The sequence below is a fragment of the Polypterus senegalus genome, chromosome 12, assembly GCF_016835505.1.
Source record: "Polypterus senegalus isolate Bchr_013 chromosome 12, ASM1683550v1, whole genome shotgun sequence".
Classification (NCBI taxonomy): domain Eukaryota; kingdom Metazoa; phylum Chordata; class Cladistia; order Polypteriformes; family Polypteridae; genus Polypterus; species Polypterus senegalus.
The window spans coordinates 56,752,922-56,770,935 of NC_053165.1; the positions used below are offsets into that span (position 1 = coordinate 56,752,922).

General features: G+C 35.1%; 1 protein-coding gene across 1 annotated transcript in view; it reads right to left on the reverse strand.

Annotated features, from left to right (window-relative positions):
- The window catches only part of tbx1 (T-box transcription factor 1), a 77,196-nt gene extending 60,989 nt beyond the window's left edge, over positions 1-16,207 (reverse strand). Inside the window, exon 1 of the mRNA XM_039771522.1 lies at positions 15,964-16,207. The gene's annotated coding sequence lies outside the window, so the exon portion shown is untranslated. The remainder of the gene's footprint in view (positions 1-15,963) is intronic.
- Between the last annotated feature and the right edge of the window lie 1,807 nt (positions 16,208-18,014).

The following is an 18,014-nucleotide window of genomic DNA, read 5'->3' on the forward strand; positions in this document are numbered from 1 at the left end:
AGGAAGACTTTTAACTACTTTTTAGATATTTCAAAATTTAAGTTTACAAGTCCACCAACTTTAAACACTGGGTTTCTGTAATTTATAGGAATAGGCATACTTTTAAAACATTATCTGGCGATATGTTTTAGGCCAATGGTTTATAAAATTGGGGGCTGCTACAGTCATGGTGAGGTGGACATCCTTAAAAACAGTAACTCCAATTGTAAACAGTGCTTAAATTGGCTCATTTATTAAATGAACATAACTCAAATTGTTCTTCTTCAATTTTTGCATAAAACTAATTCTCTATCTGTATATCGAGCAGAGCTACCAGGAGCCATCCTCCTCGACTTCACAGCTGCAATTGATACAGTTAAAGATATGTTTATTTTGTTATTGATTAATGTTAATTTTAGTGTTCATTAACAATAGTAATCTTCATCATTCCTTAAAGCAAATACTGGAACAGGGTGAATATACAAGCAAGAACTGAACTGTCACGAAGCAAAGTCAGCTTTCACTTTGAGTTATTTCCCTCTTTTTTTTGACCTTAAGTAACTTGTGAGTCATTTTTCTACATCTCTGATTTGAATTTCTGTGTAATTGAATCATTTTGTAAAGTATGGACATTTAGGCTTTCTATTTTTAAAATTCCTATCAGGCTACACCAGTTTTACATTTGAAATAATAAAATAATGTATTAAAAGCATTTGGCATATGAAAGAATTAAAAGACATGACAGAAAAGAACAAAAAAAAATGCAATTCTTTGTTAAAATCTCTAAATGTACTAGGTAGGTGAGGAGTAGGGGGAAGTAAGTTGTGCCAAGCAAGAATTCAGTACATAACAATTTAAGACCAAAAACAATTGTGTTGATTCAAAAATATTTAGTTTCTGTAGAGAGTACTTCAAGGAAAAAAAGGGTTGTGCAACCCATTCCTAGAAATATCACATAAAATTTGATGACATGCATCAATAGTCTACTGTAGTTAAGTATTTAGGTTGATTAATAGATTTACTATTATTATATGTGGGGTGCCCTGACCAGATGGTACAACATTTTGGGGGCCTTAGCTTGAAAAACGTTGAGAACCCATGTTTTGGGTCATCAAAAGGGAGTATAAATTACTTATTGGTATATTACAACGAAGATGGCAGAACATCCCAAAATGTGATCAAAACAGAGATGTGCATTGTGCGATATGCTTTATTTGTGTCAAGAGCAGAACTACAATTGAAATTCAAAGCCAGCTGGCAAGGTTGTGTAGTCCAGCAGTCATTACGCAAAAGCACCAGTGAAAGTATTGGATGTATTTTATGCAAAAAATGAAATGAAAATTAAAATTATAAAATAAAAATGCAATCTCTCTTTTGCAATTTCATTTTCAATGTCTACACAGAAGAATGCTGTAAAAAATTTAAATAAAATGAAATAGCAGCATTTGCAATTTCATTTTCAGCCTGAACAGCAATGAAGCTGCAAAAATGAAACGTAAAACTCAAATAAGCACTGATGCCACCTGCTGCTCCTGGGTGGCTCAGTTATTAAATATTTGTTTAATGTTAGGAAAGTAAAGCAGAGAAAGAAATATTAAATAAAAAAATCTTATTAATTCCATGATGCTGTCTCAGATTTGGCTCACAGACACTGCAATTTGTCACCTAACATGCGCCTGCAAGTAGAAGACAGATATAAAATTTCCTCAAAAATCAAGAATTTTATGAGTTAGACAAGGAAAAGCTCCAACTAACATCAGCAACGTAATCATATTTATATAATTGCCAATTACAGGTCAGTAACAAGTAACACACTTAATTTAGTAAATCAAATTGTCCTTTTAATAACATAAGATGTAATTGACATTTTGGAAAGCATCAACCCAACTTTAAAAACAAAATGAACACTGCAACATATTTTTCAAAGCTGAAAGGTTTACAAGACAAAATAAGAACTTTCAAATCAGTGACTCTTAATCTCTGAATCAATTAAGTAGTTTGTTGTTTTTTGAAAATATCAACTTCACTTGTTAGGAAAAATGCAATGTAATGTACAATATTAATGTCAAAAAATAGATATATTATACGTTACAATACACTAAAACTAATGCCGCTGCATAATAAAGCCAGTGGATTGGATGGATGAGTGATCAACACTGGTTCTGATTATATGTGAAAAAGGCATTTTTTTTTTTAATACAAGCTAAATCCCATAAAAATGACTTAATTTATTTATGCACTGCATTTTAAAATACAGATTATAATAGGACATACTCAATTCCTGGATATTGCTATGCACTATCACTTATTCAAAGGTAACAGCCTAAAATTTACTTTGCAGATATTCACGGAATGACGAGCCAGAACTTGCTAATCAGTTCTCAATGGCTACTAAAAATGACAAATCACAAGATGGAACTTGAATGCCTTCCTAAAAAAGCAAGATGAAAAGGCGGCAATAAGAAAATGAGGCCAATATATTACAAGAAAGTACAAAAATATATAAAAAAAAAAAAACTAAAAATGGCATAGTTCATAAAACACAGATGTGTCAAAGTAAAACGAAATTATCAAAACAATGTGATTGAAACCTGTCCGAAGAGGATGGGACTACTGGAGAAGCCGGCATAAAAGCATACACAGCACTTAGAGAGTACTTTAACAACCAGGGGATGTGTCGGGGGTCCATCTGCCTGGGTGTGTGTTTGCCAGGGACTCCTGCAGAGCTGAGAGACAGTGGGCATTCGAGTTTCCTCCGACCCCAGGTCAGTGGAGTGAGGCAGAGAGAAGACAGTCTGTATGAGTGCGTAAAGGGACAAAGCAGCTGGGAAATGCAACCAAAAGTGCTGTGTCTGCAAATGCCAATTTCCAAGCTAATTCTTTGACTGCATCTCTGGTAGTCCCGACACTCAGGACACTTTAGCGCGTGTATGACATTTAATTTTTTTTGTAGTTGGTAGAATTGTGGTGTGCCTTGGGATTTTTTGAGCTAAAAAACTTTTGCAACCACAGGAAAAAGATTGGAAAGCACTGCTCTTTTTCCATAGCAGCTGCCTTGCTTAAAAACTGACACTGTGCATTACTTGGGTGGCTAAGCTGCATCGCAAATGAAGGTGACTATGTAAAAAAGTGATGCAATTTATTTTTGAATTTCTTAATAGAGTTTAAAAAAGTGAGAAAACTTTGAAGGTCCCTCATCAATACAGATATGGATATACTAGGGGGCTTTTCCCCCTGCTCGCTTCGCTCGCCAACCCCGGTGTTTGGTTAATCGGATATACAATTTAAATTTTTTTTTTTTCTTTGGAATTGTTTCAATATCATTATTTGCATTTTTACTTTAAAGTTTCATTAAAAACAGTATTTTTTGGAGACGCATTGCGAAAACGCAAGATACAATTGCCCGTGAGTGACTATTGTTTCTGTTTCTCTAATAAATAATCCGACTTTTTCAAATGTGTGTCCCTGTGATTTATTAATTGTCATAGCAAAAGCTATTCTCACGGTAAACTGTAAACATTTTAATACGAATGACATATCACAATCTCCTTTGGTGTGTAATGTTATTCTCGGAATATAAACATGACCTTTCTTTTTGCCAGTTAAAATTTGCATCGTTTCTCCATGATCATCAATATACACCTGATCGAATTGTGTATTCTTTGAAATTCAAGTTGTCGTTGCTTTAACTGTTCCGGGACCACAGCGTATGGTCCATTATTATGTAAATCCACGTTTTGTGCATTGAATGATGCGAATGCGAGAAGACTTTGTTGTCTACTCTGTCTTATTTCTGACCTCTATTATCCTGCTATTATTTCAATTACACCTGGTTCTGATGATTAATCACCTTTTGTTTGTGGTAATGCGATCTTTTCTATCTTTTCTTTGATACTGTAGCGACGAACATGATAAAGTGTCACAAAAGTTTTACTTGAACAATCACCAACTTCCTAACCCGAAACACAACTTTCTAGCTCCCTCTCCAACCCCTCTTCCCCAGGGTCTTGTCTCCCCTTACCGCATCAATCAATACCCCGCTATCAGTCTTCCCTGCTGTACTCCACCCTCCCTCAATCGGACTGAACAGTCACTTAAAACCAAAAAGGTCTCAACCTGGCTGGGATGCTACAATACTGCTTTCATATTCTGTACCTTTCTCTGCATGCGTATCGCTCCATCGTTTGTTTGAGCCTTTTGAATTCCACTGCTTTCATAAACGGTTATTTGCCTTTTTTCCTCTCCAATGCTTTTGGGTCTCTATTCTCCGTATTGTCCTTATACGCTTTATATGTGCTGATACCACAGGATGTGTGTGTGCTACGTGCTCTTACACGACTGAGTGTTTTTTGAAGGCTGTGCTTTTATATGATATCTTTTGTAAGTAGGGCGTCTTGCAAGAATCTCATGTTCCATGTCCCCGCAAGACGTCCCTGTGACAGAACTTCCGAGAAGATCACGTATCGTCACCTTGCTTTTGCTTTCCAGGATTTTTTTTTTTTTAATAATAGAGACATATACATATATACACAAGGGGGTTCGCCCCCTGCTCGCTTTGCTCACCAACTATAAATACATAAATCATTCTACAGAATATTTAACAAAATATGCTAAACATTACTATGAAGAATTTCAGCTTTAACTTCTTGCACCTGCTTGGAATTTTCAGATTTTTATTTTTTGGTAATTCCATTGTAATTTAAAGGTATTTTGATTATAAGCATATTTAGTTATACACTGTGACTTATAAAATAATATACAATGTTACACAATGTGCCACACAATGTGTGTTAAAAACAGTAAACCAGAAAACAGTCAAATGAAATGATTTTCCTCAGGGTCACACTGAGTGCGAAAAGGAGAACTGAACAGATAATAAAATTTCAGAGCCACTTAGACCACATTGCAAACTTATTTCTTCTACCTTTCTATGGTTACAGTGCCATCAAAAAGACCCATAAAAAGAAAACATTGCAATAAAAAAAAATACATTTCCAAGGTCATGTATTTTTAATCAAATGGCATTTAAACTGAAAGAGCAAATGTAATTTAAATGTCATTGGATAATCTGAACTTTAACACATTTTATGTAGTGTTTTACATGAGTGATAATGCAGTCCATCTTAAAACCAATTAAAGCATTTACAGTGCATAACTTAATTGCTTACAGCTTTCTTTCTTTTCCTTTGGATTAAGTGGAATCATGGACAGATGGATGTGTTAAACAGTGTGTATGTGGCATCAAATCCTAATCCCAAGTAAGGCAGATGAAGCAGACCAGAGTAGAATGACTCAATTAACTGCCAAACATTTTCAAAGAAGGATACATTGCAATAGACTAAAATGCTAAATATTTATTTGCAGGTGTGTGTATGGTTTATCAAAGCAAACACAAACAAAGCTAACAAATAACTGATTAAATGCAGCAATGTGCAGACTCCAGAAAGTAATGTTCCGGCATATCGAGCACAAAAAATAACACGTGTGCGTGCTCATGCGTAACCTGTGTACGTTATTATGCAACGGACAGTATGCTCAAAATTTTGCACAGGATAAATGTTTTAATTATATATATTCTTTCTGATATTTGAAGTTGAGAAATTCTGCTTTTTTCAAATACATATTATATAACAATCTTTCTCAATTTTTAGTAATGTAATGTATATTATTCATAGTATAACTTACATGTCACTTTGAACCATCATATTTTGACATGTTTACATTCATTCTTCACAAATTTCCCATTGCAGGTTTGTTTTCAGTTCAGTTTTCTCCACAGTTTGAAATTTACAGGAATTGAGCTGTCACTACAGGAAGATAGCCCTGGAGTTCCTGTATTCATGAGTGATGAATCTTAACCCACGTTTATTAGCAGACGAAAACTGTACAGAATTTATATCCAAACAAATCAGCTTTTTTCTAGAGACAAATACATCCTCAGAGGTATCTGCAGGAATACTCAGGGAAACCCTGAAGGTCTCCTCATTGATATAGATATATAGATATACTAGGGAGCTTCGCACAGAAATAAATTGGAAACCAAGAAGGTATAAGAGCTAATCAACGAAATTACTAGAATAGACCAATAACATTCCATGTGTCCAAGTGAGGCTCTTCATAGCAAAAGGCAGGCTCTACATTCAGAACTCAACTTCTTGACAACTAAAGAAACGGAGCAACTCATTTTTAAATCAAGACATCATTACTATGAACATGGAGATAAAGCTAATAAGATCTTTGCTCAACAAATCCACAAGAAAGAAGTACACACTGCAGTCCCAGCAATCACCAACACAAACTGAGACAAAATCATTAACCATAAAAATATAATGCACACATTTAGAAACTACTATAAATCCTTATATTCTACCGAGTTTAAAGAAGACAAGACACAATGTAATGCACTTCTGGATGCATTACAGATACCACAAATAGATACTCTCAGTGCAGAGGTACTGGATAAACCACTGGCGCTATCAGAACTACTAGATGCTATAAAGTCACTTCAGAGTAGGAAAGCAGCAGGCCCTGATGGCTACCCTGCTGAATTTTATAAGAAATTATCCACTCAGCTGGCTCCCATCTTATTAGCAACATTTACAGAAGCTAGAGACAATAAAATTCTACCTCAAACTTTTCGCCAAACATTAATCACGGTCTTTCCTAAATAAAATAAGAACTTATTGCAATGTGCATCATACATACCAATTTCATTTCTGAATAATGATGTTAAGATACTCTCCAAAGTCCTAGCTAGAAGGATGGAGAAAGTGCTGCCTTCAATAATATCTCAAGATCAAACAGAATTTATTAAAGGCCGACACTTGGCTTCTATTCTGTGGCGCCTGTTTAATATAATATATTCACCCGCAAAGTCAAACACCCCAAAGATATTATCGTTGGATGCATTTGATATAATTGAATGGAACTACCTTTTCACTACATTGGAGAAATTTGGATTTGGCCCGAACATTTGTGCCTGGATCAAACTACTATATACCACTTCAGAAGCTTCAGTTTGTATTAACAACATTAATTCAGACTGCTTTAAACTAGAACATGGTATCAGACAAGGATGCCCCTTGTCACCACTGCTTTTTACAATTGCCATTGAGCCACTAGCAGTTCACTGTTGGAATGCTTAAGAGATAAAGGGGATTATCAGAGAAGGACCTGAACAGAAAATTTCTCTATACACAGATGATACTGTCCCTGCAGTCCTAACAGCACTTAAAGAATTTCAAAAGATTTCTGGTCTCAGAATTCATTTGACTAAAAGTGTGCACTTTCCATTGAAATCTCAAACACACGATGTTAGATTGGACATCTTCCCTTTTATTATCGCAGAGCTGTTTAAATACCATGGGGTAAATATTACAAGTAGACAAAGGTCTCTATCAACAAATTTTCGCTGGCTGTATGGAAAAAATTAAGCAAGACTTGCATTGATGGTCAACCCTTCATCTCACTTTAGCTGGAACAATTAACATTGTTAAGATGAATATCATTCCTAAGCTTCTCTTTTTATTTCAAAACATTCCAATATACACCAATAAATATTTTTTTAAGAAATTAGATTCAACCATAACCTCATTTATTTGGAATTCAAAACATACACGTATCGAAAGAGTGACCCTACAAAGTCCTAAAGGCAGAAGGTGGCATGGCACTACCTAACTTTCAATTTTATTACTGGGCAGCAAATATACAAGCTATAAAAACCTGGACATGGACACAAATAGATGAACATGCACAGGCTTGGTCGGCAATAGAAATAAAATCCTGCAGTACATCTTTATATTCTTTGCTTTGTACCCCAATAAATGCAAGTTATCTCCAATATACTAACAACCCAATTGTGCTTCACTCACCCAGAATATGGAACCAATGTAGAAAACATTTTAAGATAAAGAAGCTTTTATCTGTGGCACCTCTGCACAAGAACCACCTTTTTCCACCCTCTCAGACACATGCAGTTTTTAATGTCTGGAAAACTTACTTTACTACCTTCAAATCAGAAACATTGTTAAACAGAACCTGCCCAATTTTCCTCACCTCCCACCTACCTGTATGCCAGAAAAAATATTGATCTGTCTTGAGGACTCAGACAGCATTTCTGTAATATATAAAACCCTCCGTTTCAAAGATCCAAGATGATAGTGGAAAAAGGATCTCTCATTCAATATTTCAGAAAAAGAGTGGAAAGTAGCAATGCAGAGAATCCACTCGAGCTCCATATGCACAAAGCATACAATTATTCAACTCAAATTTATATCGAGCATATCTGTCTCACTTAAAATTGTCCAAAATGTTTCCAATGCAAAATCCAACCTGTGAACGTTGCAATCAAGTTCCAGCCTCACTGGGCCACATGTTCTGGACCTGCACCAAATTAACATCATTCTGGACCAAAAATCTTTAAATGCCTATCAGACAGCCATGGTGTCACAATCCCTCCTAACCCATTAACAGCTGTGTTTGGTGTACTACCAGATGGGCTTAAAGAGGAGAAAGACAAAAACTGTAATTGCCTTTACAACACTATTGGCACGTAGACTCATCTTGCATAAGTGGAAGAATCCTAACTCACCTATTCTAAGTCAGTGGGTAACTGATGTTATAAACTATTTGAAACTGGAAAAAATAAAATTCTCACTTAAAGGATCTGTACAGAACTTTTTCAAAACCTGGCAGGATCTAATCAATAACATTTTAGAATAAGCTTTTAAAGTACTGAGGAAGCAGATTCTCTTCCCTTTCCCCCTTTTTTTCTCCATTTATCATTATTCACTTATTAATTCATCTACTTACTTATTTTTACTAACTGTAAGTTTTACTCGTATGTTTGTAAAAATGTATTTTCTGTATGGAATGTTGTGTGATTTTAATAAAATCTTAAAAAAAAATTCATGAGTGATTAACTATGGAAAGCAAATTACCTTCAAATTTTTGCATTATACTTATTAATAATTATGTTTACTTTATCAGACAAGGTTAAACATCAGTGACACGAGCAAGAAGCTTTGCTGCAACCATGAACCAAAGGCTCAGACTCTACCTAGGATGTTAGGGACAGGCAGTAATACTATTTTTAAAATCAATTATAATACAAATATTTTATGCATCATAATTTTTGACAGAATATTTTTCTTTTGACAATAATATTTTTTAATGATACTGATATTTTGAAATTATTAATTTGTACATAAATTAAGTAAATCACAGTAAACAAGCTAGACACAGTAAAAGAATTATTAAAAAACAGAAATAAAAATGAAAAATCAAAGTTTTGATCATTTTCTTGATCTACAGTATATAGAAATGGTTATCATTTTACAAACGCATGTAAATTAATCACTATAAAACTGTAGTGTTTACAAAAAACATTCTCACATTTGCATTTTTCAGTTATATTCTTACAGATCTTGACATGTTAGCTTTATGCTTAAGTTTAAGACTGGTGTTTAGGAAAAGAAACGTTAAGATATTCAGGCTCTATCTGATTACACATCTGCCTTCAAAACTATTTGTTTGCAAAAAGCAAGGTTCTCTCTTCCCCATACACTGCAATTCAAATAATGTGAAAGTAAGCAAGAAAATATTAAAAAAAAAAAAAGAAAAAAGTTGTCATTATTGCTAGAAAAACACTATTAAACCCATTAGAGTTGACCAAATGATGAATACTGTACTATTTTTATTTACATTTACTCATCACCATTATATTTCAAGAAAGAATACAAAGTAGTTTAATCATTAAAAATATGCAAAATGTTCACATATTTGGCATAATGGTAGCCCCTTAAACATGCCGATTTCAATATATTGGTTATACCGCCCACTATATTTTAAAGCCTATGTTATAACTTGTCAGAGTAATGCTTTACAATATTATGCCTAACAACAGCCTATTCGTTTATGAAATTATCATCAGCAGTAAATCGCAAACTGTTCAAATAAACTAAAAATGCATTAAGCAGCACCAGTCTAGCTTTACAGCTACCTGATTAATTAATGTTTTATGCCATTCTGAAAACCCTATTTCAAAGTGTCCTGTCTAAAAAAGGATGCACGTAAACAGCCATGTTTGACAATTTTGATTGACGCAATGTTTGGTTTAAGAATACCTGAATAGGTTGCTAGTATTAAACTTTATCGTAAACAGCTCAATGGTTTAAATCTTCCACATCTATGAATTGTAACACCATAAAAACCAATGTTTTTGCTTGCAGTTGTTGTACAGATGTCTTGTGCATGACTTCCAAATATACATTCCTGTAGAGTGAGGGGTTGTAGGCAAGTCTAAGGGCTGGGTAACTGTCAGTCAAGCTCACCTATCTCGTCTATTCCAGTCTGTAGCATTACCGTTCTGTCCTTATGAGTCTCAGTGTCTAAGACAAAAAGTGTGTGTGTATGTATGTATGTATGTATGTATATGTGCTTAACACGCAGAGCTCTGCAGTAGTATGTTTCCAAATGTTTTATTGTAGAGTTACAGAACAAGCTGAATATGTCTGAACAAATACTGCTGTTGCTGGTGCCCCAGGCATATTCACTGAAACCATTAATCCAATATGTGTATCTTAACCGAAATTTCTCATGATGTTGGAGCAAAAGCCAAGTACCAGGAGATCAATCCCTGCAGATATAAACCATGCAAACTCGATACAGATTCTGACCAAACCCAAATTCAATCTCTGATCCAAACTACAGGAGTATCTTACAGAATCACTTGATCCAGTTCCACTCTGCTTTCTATGTAACCAGGAGTCGTTTCTTAGAGAGTTTCAGACAGGAATGAACTTCTTATTTGCAGGAATATCGTAACCTGAATTTTACCTTTGTCCCTATCCTATTAAACTAATGCTGAAAATGTCCAAATGGCTGCAAGGGAAATGAACCACTGATTGAATAAGCCAAATTTAAGATGATAACAAAATTTAATGAAATAATAAAAGAAAGCAAAATGACAGGCTATAGTACCACTCAGTGGGATGACATTAAGAAGTAATTTCCTTGCGCCTGTAAACCCACTTGTCTCCCTCTGCAGAATCCACACCTGAGTTATCAACGCTGAATTATGCCCAAACAATTAATAAAAAATTTAAAAATGAAAATGGAACCATTTATTAAATACCAAACGCACCCACACGTGTGTATTATAGGATTTGTTTCATACAGGCAGTGGTTTCATGAATGCTACTACCTTGATGCATAATTTAAACAGGACATCGTAGAGTCCAGGGGCCTGTTGATCTTGTATTATTTGTTGTCATGCTACTGATGATACCAGAAAGGTGTTCAGTTCCAACTACACTGAATATAAATAAGCAAGTTCAGAAAATGCAAGTACCTGTATAATGGTTCCATATATAATATGTCCACCTTATGACAAAAAACTGCATTGTAATCTAACAGGCCCCTGTTTTTGTTCTAGTGGTGATGCTCCAAACTTTCTCCCGTGGTCCGATAGCCCCCTGAACCCTGACGTACTTAAAAGCGGTGCCGCAGCAAAATCCACATTTTCCCTTATGCACATCCATCTCTGCCGCCCCCAACATTTTGCTTTACTTTATTTTCTAAAGATTCTTGTGTTTCTACTACTGGTATTTAACATATAAAATAACAATGTCCTTTATTTGAAATTGAGGTTTAACAAAATTTCTTTCAAACACATCCCAAAAAAGTATTGTTTGAATTATCTGGTTAATGAAAAATCACCTAACATGAGAAAGTGTTTTGAGTTTGTGAGTATGTCCTGCAATGGATGGGCATGCCCTCCACACCCATCTTGCACCCATTCTTGTTGTGGTAAGGCTGCTTCAGCTGATACATCAAATGTTACACACATTGTGTTACTATGCTGCTTGGATTTGCATTCCCAGGCTTTACAAAATTGTACTTTTGGGACTGAAGATTCAGCACTGCTGAATCATTGCCTCAAATCGTGAAAATGGAGGTCCATAACTTGCTCAATGTTTTCTATGTGCGAGGAAAAATGTATACCGTATTTAACATAGCTGCTATATAGCAGGCCTTAAGTGCTTAAATGTTTCACCCTGTAAGACAGTGTGTCAAACATAGGTCTTCAATAATGACCTTAATTAGTAAAGTATTATTGTTACTAATCATAGAACATATTTCTTTATCTTAATTTTAAGTTACTTGCTTTTGAAAACCTAGAACTACTGACCAGCAGCCAAACAATAAGACACAAAGTTTGCTAACAAAACCTGTTTCAATAAAATTTTATGATTAAAAAACTGAAGGTTTTAGAAAAGTTGAATTGCTCTAATCCACGCAACTTTTGGATGATACAATTATAAAAAAACAAGACAATTTTTGTAAATGTATAATTAATTCTTCCTTTTGCCACACAAGTCATTGAATAAAAACATTCTTTATTAACCACCAAGTATTAGCTTTGAATTAAAATGGTAGTCTTGCAGGAACTGATCATCTATTGGCCTGCTTGCCTCTCATTATGTTTTGGCGGCTAATTAATTTTTTTTTTTTTCGTCAAGTGTTATTAATCTTATGAAACGAGTCAATTATAATTAAGGTAAAAGTAGGTTCCATTAGCAGCTTTAATTGTTTACTAATTAATAAAGAGGCTGGAATATAATCCTGTTGCTCCTGGAGCTATCCATGACTGGAGCTTGACACCCCTTCTCTGTAGTATTCCTACAAAAAATACTGTGGTATTTTTCACAAAATTTTAGTTTGGAAATTAATAAACCAACACTGTCCTTGCATAACTTCTCTCTCCTCAACATTTTCACAGTACAATCAGGTAAAAACATTACTGGAGAACCAAGGGTAATTTACAACATCTCATTCATAATTTTCAGGTTTCTAAACCACATTACATATACTTATTTTGGGTATCTAGGGTTTCAAATTGTTGTTTCAGTTTTTTTTGTTTTTTTTTTTTTTTACAAGTCTACTGATTTTTTAGTACATCCATTTTCTTCTTTCTTAATTAGACATCAGTTCTGCCATTTTAAAAATCCTTAAATAATTATATTTTTTGATCCATGACTTCTTTTTGGTTTTCTAATTCAAAAATGTTTATGATGATAGAAATTTCACAATGTGCATATTAAAAACACAAGAGTGGATTTATTCATCTGCACCTGACTGTAAAGATGTTGCTCCTCTATTTCCTACTGAGTAATTTTGAGAATAATCAGAATTAGAAGAATAAACTGCTCAGGATTGGCTCAATTATTTCAATTTTCACTTCAAAAATAACCCACAACTGACATGAAATAAAATTAAAATCGGAAAACGTGAATTCCTGGGCATTAAAAGTTGTGATAGCAGTGACTTCAATATTATAGTTTCTCAAACCCACTACATCCACCTGAGACATGCAGGAGGCTAGGCAAAGCTAAATGCAATTTAGGTGTCAATTCTGCACAGATTATCACTCCATTGCATATTTTTCACAAAGACAAACACACACACAGATTTACTTCATCTTAGATTTGCCAATAAATCCAAACACTGGAAGCAAAATGCAACAGCTCTAGCACCTGTGCCTTCATGTGACATCAATAACATTTGAGAAACACCATTACAAATTTCTGACTATGTACAGCAAATGTGCCTATCATGCATTTTGTAATTCCAGTTTATCCACCACATGGTAGTAGAGGATTAAATCCTGTTGTGGTATCATTTGGAATAAGGCAAAACCTAGCCCTGGACACGACTCCGGCATAGGACTACTGACTCATTTTAAAGTTAACAATTTTTCTAAGACACACATCTTTAGGAACTGGGAGGAAAATCAGTTTGCATGTTGCACAGAAAATGTTGAAAATTCCATACTAAGAGATTACCATGGCAGGAAAAAAAATACATTTACACACAAAATAATGTCCAGTTTAATGATAGACATAATGCATAATACAGAAAATAACATCTGATTGAGGACTCAGTTAGAATGAAAATTAACCATTTAATGTAATAGGTTGTTTTATGTTGTTTTCACGTAGTATTGATGTTTTTTCTTGTTGTGTAACACCACAAACAGATAAGATCCACAGTATTCAGGCTCTCTTTGCTCTAAAAATCTTTGTTTATTGTCTTCAGGTGCTATAGCTCATAATTTTACTTTTATTTACATTCCATTTCCCTTTCTTTAAGTGTGTTCTTTATTTTGTTTTCCATCCTGATTTCAACATTGGGTTAATGCGAATTTGAATGCATAGATTTATTTTTCAGTTTCCTCCTTTATTTGGCAAGAACAGATTACAAAGGAGTTTAGAAGCAGAATGTTCATGTTATGAATCACAGATGATGAGTGATTTTAGACGGATTGTTTATATCCCTGTTATGAACCTAATAAGCACTAAACTAGTCAGCACACACTTTACAACCTTGGCATTTCTTGAATTGGATACCTGTTGATATTGCTATATTTATATTACTGTTAATGTGAATATGTTGTAAAATTAGTGAAAAATATAGAAAAACTATTTCATACAATGTAGCACCCATTTCTGTGGTTTTTATGCATACAGTATTAGCTACATACCTGTCAAAGACAGAAAATAGAATAAATGAAAAATACTTGCTATTTCTTGCTTTTTGTGTACCATCGGCATTCCTCCTGTGAATTGCTTCAGTATCCCTGTGTGTCTCAATCTGTTTTGGCCGGTGCGTAGTCTATTGATCGCGTTCCCCTAAAGCCGCATTCTTAAGACTCTGCTATCTCAAGGTGCCTTACTCACTCCTGTCCATTTTTTGACTATCACCAAAGACAGATGGGCCCCATTACACATTCCAAAAACATCATTCATATTCTTGCGATTACTTCTCATATTTGAAGACCAGTTTTAGTGCTCCTCAAATGCCCTGTCCTCAATATCCTTTTTTTGCCTCAGTCTCAGTTGCCCAGTACTTCCTGTCTTGATTGCATTTGACTAAGCAAAGAAGTGAAACTGACCAATCAGACCAAAGCCAAAACGATCAATCAGACTGCTCAAAGGGACTGGGCACGGACACATACACACACGCATGCATGCATGCATGCATAGACCATGGCATTTTATAATAGATATACACTGTACTGTAAATATACTTGTACATCTTATTTACATATTTATACACACATATATACACATTTGGCATAAAAAAAGTTTCTAAGCTTGTAAAGATAAGGCAGTTTTCTCTTTCAATGATTTGCATTTTTGTAATTGTAAAGCCCTTTAATTAAACTTATTGTCATCATCATTATTAATTTTTTAAACTGGTAATCTGCCGTCTTTCTTTGGCATTGTTTACCAAGAATTGTGGAAATCATTGACCGTCTGTCTGTCTGTCAAGGGGAAATGTGGCTCTTTACGGAAGCCCATACATAAATACATAGATAAACAGAAATTATATACCTATAATCCATCTTAAATGATGAATGTCAATATACAAATAAGTTAAGAATTCACTTAAAATACCAGATTTCTTCAAAACTTACAGTATATATGAAGGTAATACTATTTTGAAGGACAATAATCCTACATTAATGAAACTCTTGTTTCAGAAAGGGTCATACGATTGGCTTTAGCAGAAATACCAGAGCCACTGCTGTAACTGCACCTGCCTTTACCGTCCACACATTCTCCCTCTCCAACTCCCCCCCATCCCCGACCCAAATTCACATCAATATAACGGGAAACAATAAGATTTAACAAAGACATTCAATTCTAGATAAGGCAGTTTAAAAGAGAATGCATGGCAGAAATTAGACCTCTGGTGCATTTGAAATATTCCTAAAGTCAAGTTTACATCCATTATATACAAACTGCGAAAAAAACAAAAGCATGCACATATGTACAGTAGTAGCTGCGGTAATGCAAAGTATTAGCAGAGCAAAATACAATTTTGAATATCCTCCAAAACGCAGAGTGTGAACATACCAAACTAACCAAATGCCTTCTTATTTCAAGTAGCAGTACAGTAAATATTCCTGTACTTACCCACCTGTTAGATATGGGTGTGCTGCTTATCGTTTTGCTACCTTGTATACTCCTCTTCATTTTTCAGTTTCCTCTCCAGCGCTTAACGCTGCGCAAAACACTTCTTCCAGTTTCTTTGACACTCGACCGAACATTCTGCTCAAGTGTTTCAAAGTTACGTTACGCCCAAAAAGTGAATGTCCACACATAGTCCACGCTCTTGCCCACTTGTTAATTCACGACGCGCTCTCAGAAACCCAACCACCTACGACAGGTGTTTAAAAATGGCGCGTAGAAAACGAAGCGCCGGACCTTAAGCGTGTCCTCCGGCTGTAACCAATCAGCGGTTGCAACGTCATTCGAGCGGGCTGGGACGTTGTCAAGTTGGCATGGTTTTTAGTTGAAGGAGGAAGCCACCGTGTGCCTAGCGTCAGATCTTTCTTGACATAACAATTGCGGAGGTGCTTCCCAAAACTTAAATCTGTGAAGCGTTAAGAAAAACAAGAGCCGTTGTTGAAAACAGTAGCATGCTATTCTCGACTGCACGTGAAGGACACTGCAACCAGGTGGTCCTATCAGGTCAAAATTAGTGTTTTTTGTATCAGTGAAAGAGTAACGTCAAAGAACAGAATGAAGCTTATGCTGTCCTCGTGTCGTGTGGATACCTTGATAGTGTGAAAAGTCAGGAGGTTCGCGAAGGCAAAATGGACGAAACTTTGCTTCAGTCCGGAAGAGGCTGGAGGAAAAATCATCCAATGTATATGAACTTTCAATAACATACAACCATACCTGTTTCGGATTTAATTTAAAAATGTTACATTGCATTTTATAGCCTCTATATATATATATATATATATATATATATATATATATATATATATATATATATATCGAGATATTTATGCAAAAGTAACATTATAACACCCAATGCAACTGTGATTGTGACCCAGAGAATTAATTTAGGGTTCAAAAATTGATGGATAAATTAAACATTGCACACAAATCAGTAGTTTTAAATGTGTGTTAGCACACATAAGAGGGTCATCAATTTGTTGCATTGTCTGACTTATACATGGAGTTTCCATGTGCACCCTATAGGTTGCTCTTGGAGGAATTTAAGTCCTCCCCAGCAGGTCTAAAAAACTTTTTTGGGTCTGCAAACTGTCCTTAAAAAAGTACCATTATGATCTTTCTAATGCTTTAAAGTGCTGGTCTCCCAGCTAGGTGACCTTGTTGTGCCTGAAATAGGCTCTCAGCAGTGTAGACCTGGATAAATCCCAGTATTATTTGTATGTTAAGTCCTCTTCCATAAGGGACACCAGTTCATTACAAGGTACATTATGCATTGCGTTGGGACAATATAGACTTGCCAATTTAACTAACATGCCTTTCAGATGGGAAAAGAAATTTGTAAAAACTTGGACAGGATCAGAAAGAAAAAGCACATTGCAAACAGACTGTGACTGAGTCATAATTTAAGCTCAGCCCTCCATAGATAGATACAGTAGATAGATTGAACTTTATTTGTCCTCGGGGGGGAAATTTGGCTTTTACAGAAGTTCTTTAAATACATAAATATATCAATAGGTAGATAAATAAGTAAATAAATAAATATACACACACACACTTTGGTCTGAACACACACTGCAGTTACTATAAAGCAAGAAAAAAGAGTTCTGACTTGGCTGCCCCAGCCCCAGTGAGTTATTATGCAGACATATTGCTGTTGGTATAAACGAGGCCCAGTAGCGTTTCTTGACACACCACTACCGAATACTTCATTGTCTGAAAGTCCTCAGTGTTAGTGTGTCAGAGAGAAAATGTGCAGCATTGTTAATAAAGGCACTTAATTTTGTTTTAGTTCTATCCTTCTCTACTACATCCAGGAGGTCCAGAGCATAGACATATATAGGTAGACGCCGCATTCACTGTGTTGCCCAGTCGGAATGATATGTCAGCGCATCCGCCATATTGCGAGTGGCAAAAGTGCCATTTAAACTAATACAGGTAGACGTGGAAACCAGGTTTTCTGATGAAAAAACAATAACGTTTAAAACAGTATCGTTTACATACAAC